Consider the following 9,247-nt stretch of genomic DNA (forward strand, 5'->3'; position numbering starts at 1 on the left):
CCTGTGTTGAAATCTACCAATCACCCATGTTAAGAATTATCTACCATGAAATGTTTCTACCTACTGATGTTTCATTAATGCTGACTCTTATGTCCTGACTGTCAGGATGGATGGTCTCATATAATATGATGAGTTTATCAATTAGGTTCAGCTGTATGATTTGAAGATTAATTGCCAGCCACCTGCCATTGCACTTAAGCATTCAACACTATATGGGTTTTAATAGTCTATTTCATTCTATTAAGGGACATTTTCTCAAATCCTTTGTGATTTTGTAGATCTGAAAGCAGAATCCTGCTCACAGCTTGATACTGCCATACTCTATTAATTTTAATCTGTCATAGTTTTGCTGTATATTTTAATTGTATTAAATTAAAAGTGCTCTTACACTGCTGGTCTGGAGAGGAAAAAAAACCCTTCTTCAAGGTTAAATGGAAAGACCTGTCTTTGTGTAAGCTCCACCCTTCAAGGTGATAAGCAGAGATGTACAATAATTATATTACCATGGCTAAAAATAATTTCTGAAGTAGTGATCATACCAGGCAATCATTCAAAGGCGACAGGGCTCTGTTGTATGATCTCATTTTGCAAAATTCCAGCTGCTCTTATTTATTTATAGTATTATTTGTGTACCTCCAAATAGCTTTGCTGTGAAATTTGCAAGTAAAAGTCACTTTGTGATATTGATTCAAAGCAATGCGATTTAGTGAGATTTTCCATTTAAGATTTTTAGAGAAAAATGTGGATTCACATAATCATGGCATTTTATCTCTTGCATATGTTTATTATTTCATCAATATGTAATTGGGCCCATCTTTCGGCCCATGGTTCAAAACTTCATAAACACACACAGTATAGTATCCGGGGCTGCACAACCTTTTAACCCTTCCCCCTTGATAAAATACAGCACTTACATTATTATTCACCAATGCAGAATACATTTGCATGTATATAAAGCTTGGTACTGAATTCCTGGGAAACTATTTGTACAAGGGGAGAAATTCAACATTTTCTCCTGATTTTCCCATTCTCTGATGGAGACAGGCATGCAGAGAATAACATGCTAATCATGATGTCCTGTGAGTGAGGCAATTTTTTCAAAACAAGGAAACAGCAGGGCAGATTTAGTAATTTTGAAGTCGATGCACAGGTCTCCTTGGGAACAGTACGGCCTCTTCTTCACATCCTCCCACCTGCCCTCCTTTTGTGCCCGCTCTGAGTTCTATTCCTTTTAATATAAACTTGAAAGATTAGGAACTGACTCTCAAAATAGTATTAGCTTGAGCATGAGATGGTTTAATGTCATCTTTCATTAATTTTCATAGTGACTTCAGTTCAGATAAAAATATAGAAATGATTTAGTTCAGAACAAAGAGGACAAGATAATTGCTTGAAAATTTTATGCTGTGATCACACATGCAACCAGGAGATATATCCTGGCTCTAGCTGCGCATTTGGCATACACAATGCAGAAGGCATTTGTGCAAACAGGATGGTGGATGGCAGGTGGGCCTGTGGGGGAGGGAGAGGTGATTGTCCAGCTGGAGTAGGACCTGAAGTGACCTTCATCCCACCCACCCTCCTCCTGGAATATGAGAAACTTTGAATAATCCCCCCCCCAAAAAAAAACCACCACAAGTGAGCTGTTTAAACTAGCACCTACAGAACTTTGAAGTCTGTTGTGTTGTATGTTTAGCTGCCCCCAAATATGGGGAATGTGGCTTAGGGATCCTGTCCTACTTAAATATGAATATCTATTCTATTATTGTATCCGATGTTGCCTAGGAATTCTAAGAGTTTGTAAAGTTTTTAAAGATTCAACCTGCCATCTTGATAGTGTCCCATTGTAGCCACTCAGAGACGAAAGTCTGCTCCTTGATTTCAGGAACCATCATGTAAAATTTGGATATGATATCTGAAGAGATGTCTGAATGCAGGGCAGAAAAACATTATCATCTGGAGGGCCATAGGTTCCCTACCCCTGCTACCAATGGTTCAGTGCACAAGCAGGGCTAACTCAAAACATTTTGTTGCCGAAGGTAAAGAGCAAGAGCATTATACTCTATCTACAAAAATCAACAGAACTTGCAACTGAATCCTAGGCCCTATCTATACTATACATTTAAAGCAGAGCCAAACCACAGAGCTTAAATTACAATTTATTACTATTATTACTATTACATGCTGCCAATCTGATTGGGTTGCCCCAGCTACTCTAAATTCCATGGGGAGAACTCTGACAATTGTAGCCTGTGAGGGCAATAGGAGTTTCCTAACAACCTTCAGCACCCTCAACAAGGTACAGCTCCCAACAGTCTTTCATGGGGGCCCCAGCAGAGCCTATGGCAGCTACAGCAGGCCCCAACGGGCCTTGCGGAGGGAGCGCCAGGGCTCCTCTCAGTGTATGATGTCACAATTTTGGGCGGAATCCAGCGCACCTGGGGGAAAGCCAGGATTGTTCAAAGTGGCGTGATACTATTTTAAATGTGTACTACAGACAGCAGCGGCCTCTGAGGAGTCTGCCTGCCTCCTCCCACTCAGCCGCCCTGCAGCTGAGGGGGAGGCAGCGGGCAGACTGTTTGGGGCAGCGCAGAGCCTGCGGGCACTCAAGCCACCGTGTCACTCCCAGGAGAGACACGTGGCTCAGGTGTGCTGCAGGCCCCACGGTAAGTGCCACCCACCATTTTGTCACCCCCCCCCCTCAGTGGGGACACCTGGGGCGGGTCACACCTACAGCACCCCTAACAGATTGTAGTCGCTTCACCCAGGGACTTAGGAGGCCGATGATAGATCACATGGCAATTATACCTCATCCTTCAGCACCTCACAGCTGCTGCCAGCGATCTAGCATCTGCCCCACTCTGCCTAAAGCTAAGGCTCTCCTTACACAAGTACCTGAAGGAGCACCTACTCTCATTTCAATGTGCCCATCAGCTAAGATCATCTCCAAGTGTTTCCTCTAACAGAGGTGCAGCGGATGTCAACTGCTGGGTGACTCAATTAAGGAAAGTTGTGTCTAAGGAGGCTTGCCTGACCCAAACCACAGTGTCTTTTAGGCATCAGGCAGAATTTTTATTATCCCAGGAAGTTTAAGTTATGTTATTTAGTCTTCCTATTTTTTGCTTATTATTATGATTAGTAGTAGTAGTAGCAGCAGCAGCAGTAGTAGCAGTAGTGGCAGAAGTGTGTTGTATTTTAATGCTATGCTTGTTCTTTTATATTGTTGTAAAACTGCAAGGGAATCCATTTTGATGAAGGGGGTTGGTATAGAAATATTTCAAGTGAAATTTTAAAATGTGGTTGCTATGGATTTTTTTATCATGGCAATGCTCCTGTTTGTGTTTGGTTTTAGTATGTGTTAAATTTGATTGATTGTAAGCTTATATTGTTCAGTTTTATGCTTCATAAGCTGTCATGTGGGCCTTTTAACATCATGCTGGCAGGCTAGAAAACAAAACCTGACAATCTACATATGCCAAGGATTGAATCTGGAGTGTAAGTCTCACAATTAATGTATGATTGATTACTCAATGTTTCCTCTTAATTTTGGTTATAATGTTTGTTATCTGAATTGGTTTCTTTAACATATGGGCTTGTGTGTGTGTGGAATTTATGTGCTTAAAGCAGAGGACCAGTTCTAGATTTAATAGCTATTGCTTTTAGCATCTTTAATTTAATTTAGCATCTATAATTAATTTCCCAATTTGCTTTTATTGCTACCTGCTCCTTCTTTTGGGAAGCTATGAAAAATATTTCTAGTTGATTAGCTTGTCTTGAACTCCAGAGGCCACCTGTCAGCAGTAGGAGCTAATGGAAAAGGTACCAACACAAGCCAGACTGAATTCGCACTAAATTCAAAGCCAAAAAGGCAGAGACTTTAAATCCCTCATGTCTTTTCCCTCCCCACACCCCACTGCGCTTGTTTCACGGTAACTTAACTTTCTTTTGATTTGGCCAGCAGAGGGGGCTACTGTAATACATATCTGTCGCTGCAGTCCCGCTGTGGGAAATGACATTAGCCATACAAAGACCATGAGTCATCTCTCCCCCTGACCTTGGTTCTAGAGTTAATCAGCACAGTGGGCTGACCCTTGGGTGTAAATCTGAATGTGCAGTGTGATTTCAAATTATTTGTTGAAAGTCCTTTGCAGATTGCAGACCAGTTCCAAAGGTCTCTCTGAAAGAGGCATGTGTCAAAGCATACACTTAGCCCAGGACAGATCGGAATAAAGGGCAAATAAAGCTATGTTTCTGCAGCTTATTGAGGTTGAAGTTGTTAATTTCCCCACTGATTGTGCAGCAGCCTCAGCAAGGCTTTTCAAAAGGACAGGGAACAAAAATAAGCTGTGGCCCAGCTTGGGTTTCATGCAGAAATGAATGCAATTTCCCCAGATGCCCTTCTGAGAAACGTCAGCTTTTTCTTAATGGCTACTCCAGTGGGGAGGTAAGGTGACCATCCATCCTCCTTTACAGAGGACAATCCTCTATTGGAAAAGCTGTCTAGCTCAAGACTCATTGAAAGCTTAAATCACAAGAAGGGAGAACAGGGAAGCTTTGCCTTGACCCATCCAGAGTTAGCACCTGGGCAGCAGAGAGTGAGCAGGTATGCACAAGTCACCTGTTCACAGTCTTCTCTGCTGTGGTGAGATGTATTTCTATTTAAATTATTGTCCTAATTTCTAGATCTGTATCTATGCATGCAAATCGGGACGCACAAATTTTATGCAGATCTCTTTTCCCACCAATAATGCATCTCCACTTTTGGGGTGATGGCCCTCTGTATTTTTCAGGTCCAGGAAAGCTTTGGCTTTCATAAAGTAGCAAATGTCAATAAGATTATCTTTTTTCTCTCCCCCGCCCCTGCCCCTGCCCCAGCTACCCCGCTGCAACATTCTGCCGGCCTCCAAGGTCTTTCCATTCTAAGGAACATTTTGCATCTTAAAAACATAGTTTTTTCCTACTGCTTTGAAAGCTGTTCACTCCTTTGAAAAGCTGCAGACAGAAGCTCTGCCCTGAAGACAGAAGGCTATGCACATCTGTTCTGTGAGATGCTGCTGGTACTGAATAGGGAGCGCCGTAACCAGTCGTCTGCAACTGGACTTGACTGTCAGGGGTCCTTTACCTTTAATGATTGTGCAGAGACAGGAGCAGGGTGGGTAGGAAACAGTAGCTGGAAATGCCCTAAAGGGGCTGATTGGTGGTAACAGATCAATGGGCCGTGTATTTGAATTTAGCATCAAGATTAGCATATGTATTAAGTCCCTGTGATTCATATTAATACAACATAAAATCAACCTGTTGCATAACTTTCCTGTACAGTTTTGGCTCCTTTCAGCCATGGATGCTTCTTGTTTTCTGTAAACACCGACTATTTCACAGCCTCCTTATTCTTCACATCTTTGTCTTCTTCCTGTAGGAGTGCATACTGTGTGGTCACCAGCTAGGTTCTTACTCAGGGTAGACTAACTGAAGTTACTGGGCCTAAGTGGAACTTTGTGGACTTGAGAAGCCAACACTGAATCCACACAGTGACGTAGTGGGGGGGGGGCACAACAGGGACGGTTGCCCCAGGAGCAAAATTGTTAGGAAGCAAATACCCACTGCTGCCTCAATACAGCTGCAAGCTTCTGTTGCTCGGCTCTGTTGAAAATGGCTTATCCATGCAAACCAGGAAATGACCTCTCCAGATATGGAACAACTCTTTCTTTTCTTATCTCTGTGGCTGTGACGCAGACACCTTTAGGGAGTTCAATGCACATGTGTACTCCATCCATTTCCCTTCTCACCTCTGCACGGCCCCGGGTGCTGGCAACCCACACTACACCACTGCATCCACAGCCCTGCAGAAGTAGAGTGTGGCTCACAGGATGGCACAGCGGTAGGTACTTGGATCAGGCCCACTGCCATTGCATGAAAGCAGCAGAGCTAGCTCAGGATCCAGTAGACTCTCCTCTGGCCCTGAACTCTTCCCTAGACACCTTGTTTCTGGAGCTTCTGCTGGCTACAACAAGTGAGGATGCAGCACGTGGTAACTTCCACCCACTGGCTGTTTAGGTGGATACGCCTCACCAGTAGAGCCATCCTGTCAACTTCAGAGCTCCCACGCCAGCAAAGGCTGGTGGAGGGACATCTCTGTTTCATCCAAGACCCTCTGGTGTGGCAAATCAAATCCCCGCAATGGGGTGAGCTCCCGTTGCTCGGTCCGTGCTCCTGCCAACCTAGCAGTTCGAAAGCACGTTAAAGTGCAAGTAGATAAATAGGTACTGCTCAAGCGGGAAGGTAAACGGCGTTTCCATGCCCTGTTCTGGTTCACCAGAAGCGGCTTAGTCATGCTGGCCACATGTACGCCGGCTCCCTCGGCCAATAAAGCGAGATGAGCACCACAACCCCAGAGTCGGTCACGACTGGACCTAATGGTCAGGGGTCCCTTTACCTTTAATGCTCTGTCAGTTAAGCCAATGAATTCAAATCAATCTTCTCTGATGAACAGTGGGAACAATTCACTGCCTGTGTTGCAGTTTTCCTCACTTTAAGGTCTGGTGCCTGCTGTGCCTCTAGGAACCCAGGGGGCCCTGGGTTCTGTTTGTAACAAATGCAGAAATCTTTCTTACGGAAATGTTTGCAGAAATCTTTCTTACGGAAAGCTTTACTTCCAGATGCTTTCAAACGCATAGGAAAATTACCTAGATGCCATTTTGAACAATTTCCAGCAATACCTTAACTATAGAAGAAAGCAACATTTATATTGAGTGAAATAATTGTGACAACACTAAAAAACAACCACACCCTAAGCTACCACAATCAATATAGAGTGATCTTTTCTTGTAAAAATAGCTTTTAAGTAAGTTTATCAGGAGAAGGAAAGAAGAACGAGAGAAGTAACTTGAACCCCCCCTCATTGTAGTGTCAATAGATAGCAGTTTTTCTATGACATGATGGCTCTTCTATAAATGCCGTTAAATTACTTAAATTCATAGGGGAGAGGTGTTCTTTCAGAGCCTACTGTGCTGCAGCTTTTGCAATGTGTATTTGACTTAATTACTATAATCAAAGTGTTAACAGTGAAGAGTATAACCCACTATTACAATGAACAAATGTTTAAAAATTATTTACCCAGTATAAGGGAAACATTGGTGACTTGATAACATATTGAAAGCTCTCCCTGAAAAGGAATACCAGGCATTCTTAAAATGAAAGTTCAGGTATGATTTTTTAAATATATATATACCGTATATCTTGTAGTAGCAGTAGTAGCAGCAGCAATTAGTAGTAGTAGTAGTAGTAGTAGTAGTAGTAGAATTTTATACCCCACCCATCTAGCTGGGTTTCCCCAGTCACTCTGAGCTGCTTCCATCACATATAAAAACATAATAAAGCATCAAACATTAAAAACTTCCCAATACAGGGCTTCTAAAAGTTGTGTAGAAAAGTTGTAGAAATAGGGACTTCCGGAGGCGGCGCGAAGGGTAATGGCTGCCCTTTCCTAATCGGGAAGGGAGCTCCGCACGAGAAAGGGTCGTCCGCTATGGCGCAGCGGAGACCCAAAACGGAAAACCGCAGGCAGCAGAAGCCTGCGGTCCTGGGACCCGGCGGGCGCCAGTAGCGGCCCCCAAAACGTTGAAGGAACCCCGTAAGGGGCTCCGGATCGCGGAGGAGGCTGCGGCGCTGTGGGTCGTTCCGCAATCGGCGGAGTGAAGCCGCGTAGCTGTTGCCAGTGAGCGCTGACCTTTCTTCCTGAAATTTGTGCCCTGAAAACAACAACCCGTGAGTAAATAACTGACTGTATGCAATCTGGAACTTTAAAACATTAAATTTGGCTGAAAGCGGAGTGACGAAAAACAGGAAGTCCGTCTTCCGCTCCCGTTGAACTTGAACGCAAAGAGCTGGAGGAGTGGAGGCAAAGAGAGACCTTTTAAACTATTTGATCTGAGCACCCACTGAACTTTATTCTAAGTGGAACATTAATCTTATGTGCTGGACTTTATGAATTTTAACTACACGGGGATATCTTTCTTCTCTTGGAGCTACATTTTAACTAAAAACCCCAGGCGCTGGAGCTGCCTGAGAAACTGAGCTGTCAGCTTGCAGTTTGCAGTTTGGATACTTTGAATCTGAACTTTGAAATAATCTGAGAGAGTTTGAACTTGCTACTTTGAGGCATTTGGATTACCAGTTTGCACCATCAGAAACACTGTTGCTGTACTAAACTCCAACTCTGCTGAAAAATTTCTTTTTTATTGAAGGTTCTTGGACTTAGAAACCTGACTTTATTTCAACTGAAATTGATTTCTTCCTTGAAATATTTTAAACTCCCCCTAGAGGAATTGGGACTTATAACAGTGACTTTTATTTTACTTTCCTTTTCCCGGCCCTCTGTTGACTGTTACCATCTGGGCCACTGCTTTCTCATGGGAATAACTCAGCCTGACCTTGACTTTTAGATAACTTTGGAATGAGTGGTACAAGAAGGAGAGGAAGAACTAAACAAACAACTTTGACAACTTTAACCGCAGCCTCGCAGGCACGTAGATCATCTGTGCCTACTTTGCCTTCTGAGGTGGAAGCTGTCTCTCTGCCACGGGCAGGGGAGGGAGAAACTGAGGAATTACAACTGGAAGATATGGCCTCAGGGGCAAGCACTGCTATTCTAGAGAAAATTTTTGAAAAATTAGAATCTTTGGACAAGAAAGTAGAATCTTTGGACAAGAAAGCCGATGAGCAAACATATAAAATTGAGCAGAACACAGAATGTTTAAATAAATTATCTGGACAAGTTGCACAGAATACTCAAGCAATTGGAGAATTGAAGGAGGCTGCAGGGGGAAATCGGAAATTGGCTGAAGACACCAGCCAAAAACTTGAAAATTTAGAACAAGAGGTAAGACCACTCTGCAAACAAGTAGGTGAACACCAGACCTATCTGTCTATGCTTGAACTGCGGAACAGGGAGAGCAATTTAAGGATAAGAGCAATACCAGAAGTGGAAGAAGGCAACCTAGCTGAGTTTTTGACCAAAGAATTCTCCAAATTTTGGAGCTTAGAGGAAAAGGATTTTAAAATTGTTTCGGCTTTTAGGCTCGGAAGACTTTTAAAGAAAGAGAAGCCCAGAGACTGTTTGATAATATTGAGGTCAAAGGAGGAAAGGGATAAGATTTTGGGCCTACACTACGGAAAGTCACTGGACATTTTGGACAAAAGAATTGAGATCTACAAGGATATTCCTAAACAACTGCTAGATCTTAGATCT

The sequence above is a fragment of the Podarcis erhardii genome, assembly GCF_964252035.2.
Source record: "Podarcis erhardii genome assembly, chromosome: 1".
In the NCBI taxonomy this organism is placed as follows: Eukaryota; Metazoa; Chordata; class Lepidosauria; order Squamata; family Lacertidae; genus Podarcis; species Podarcis erhardii.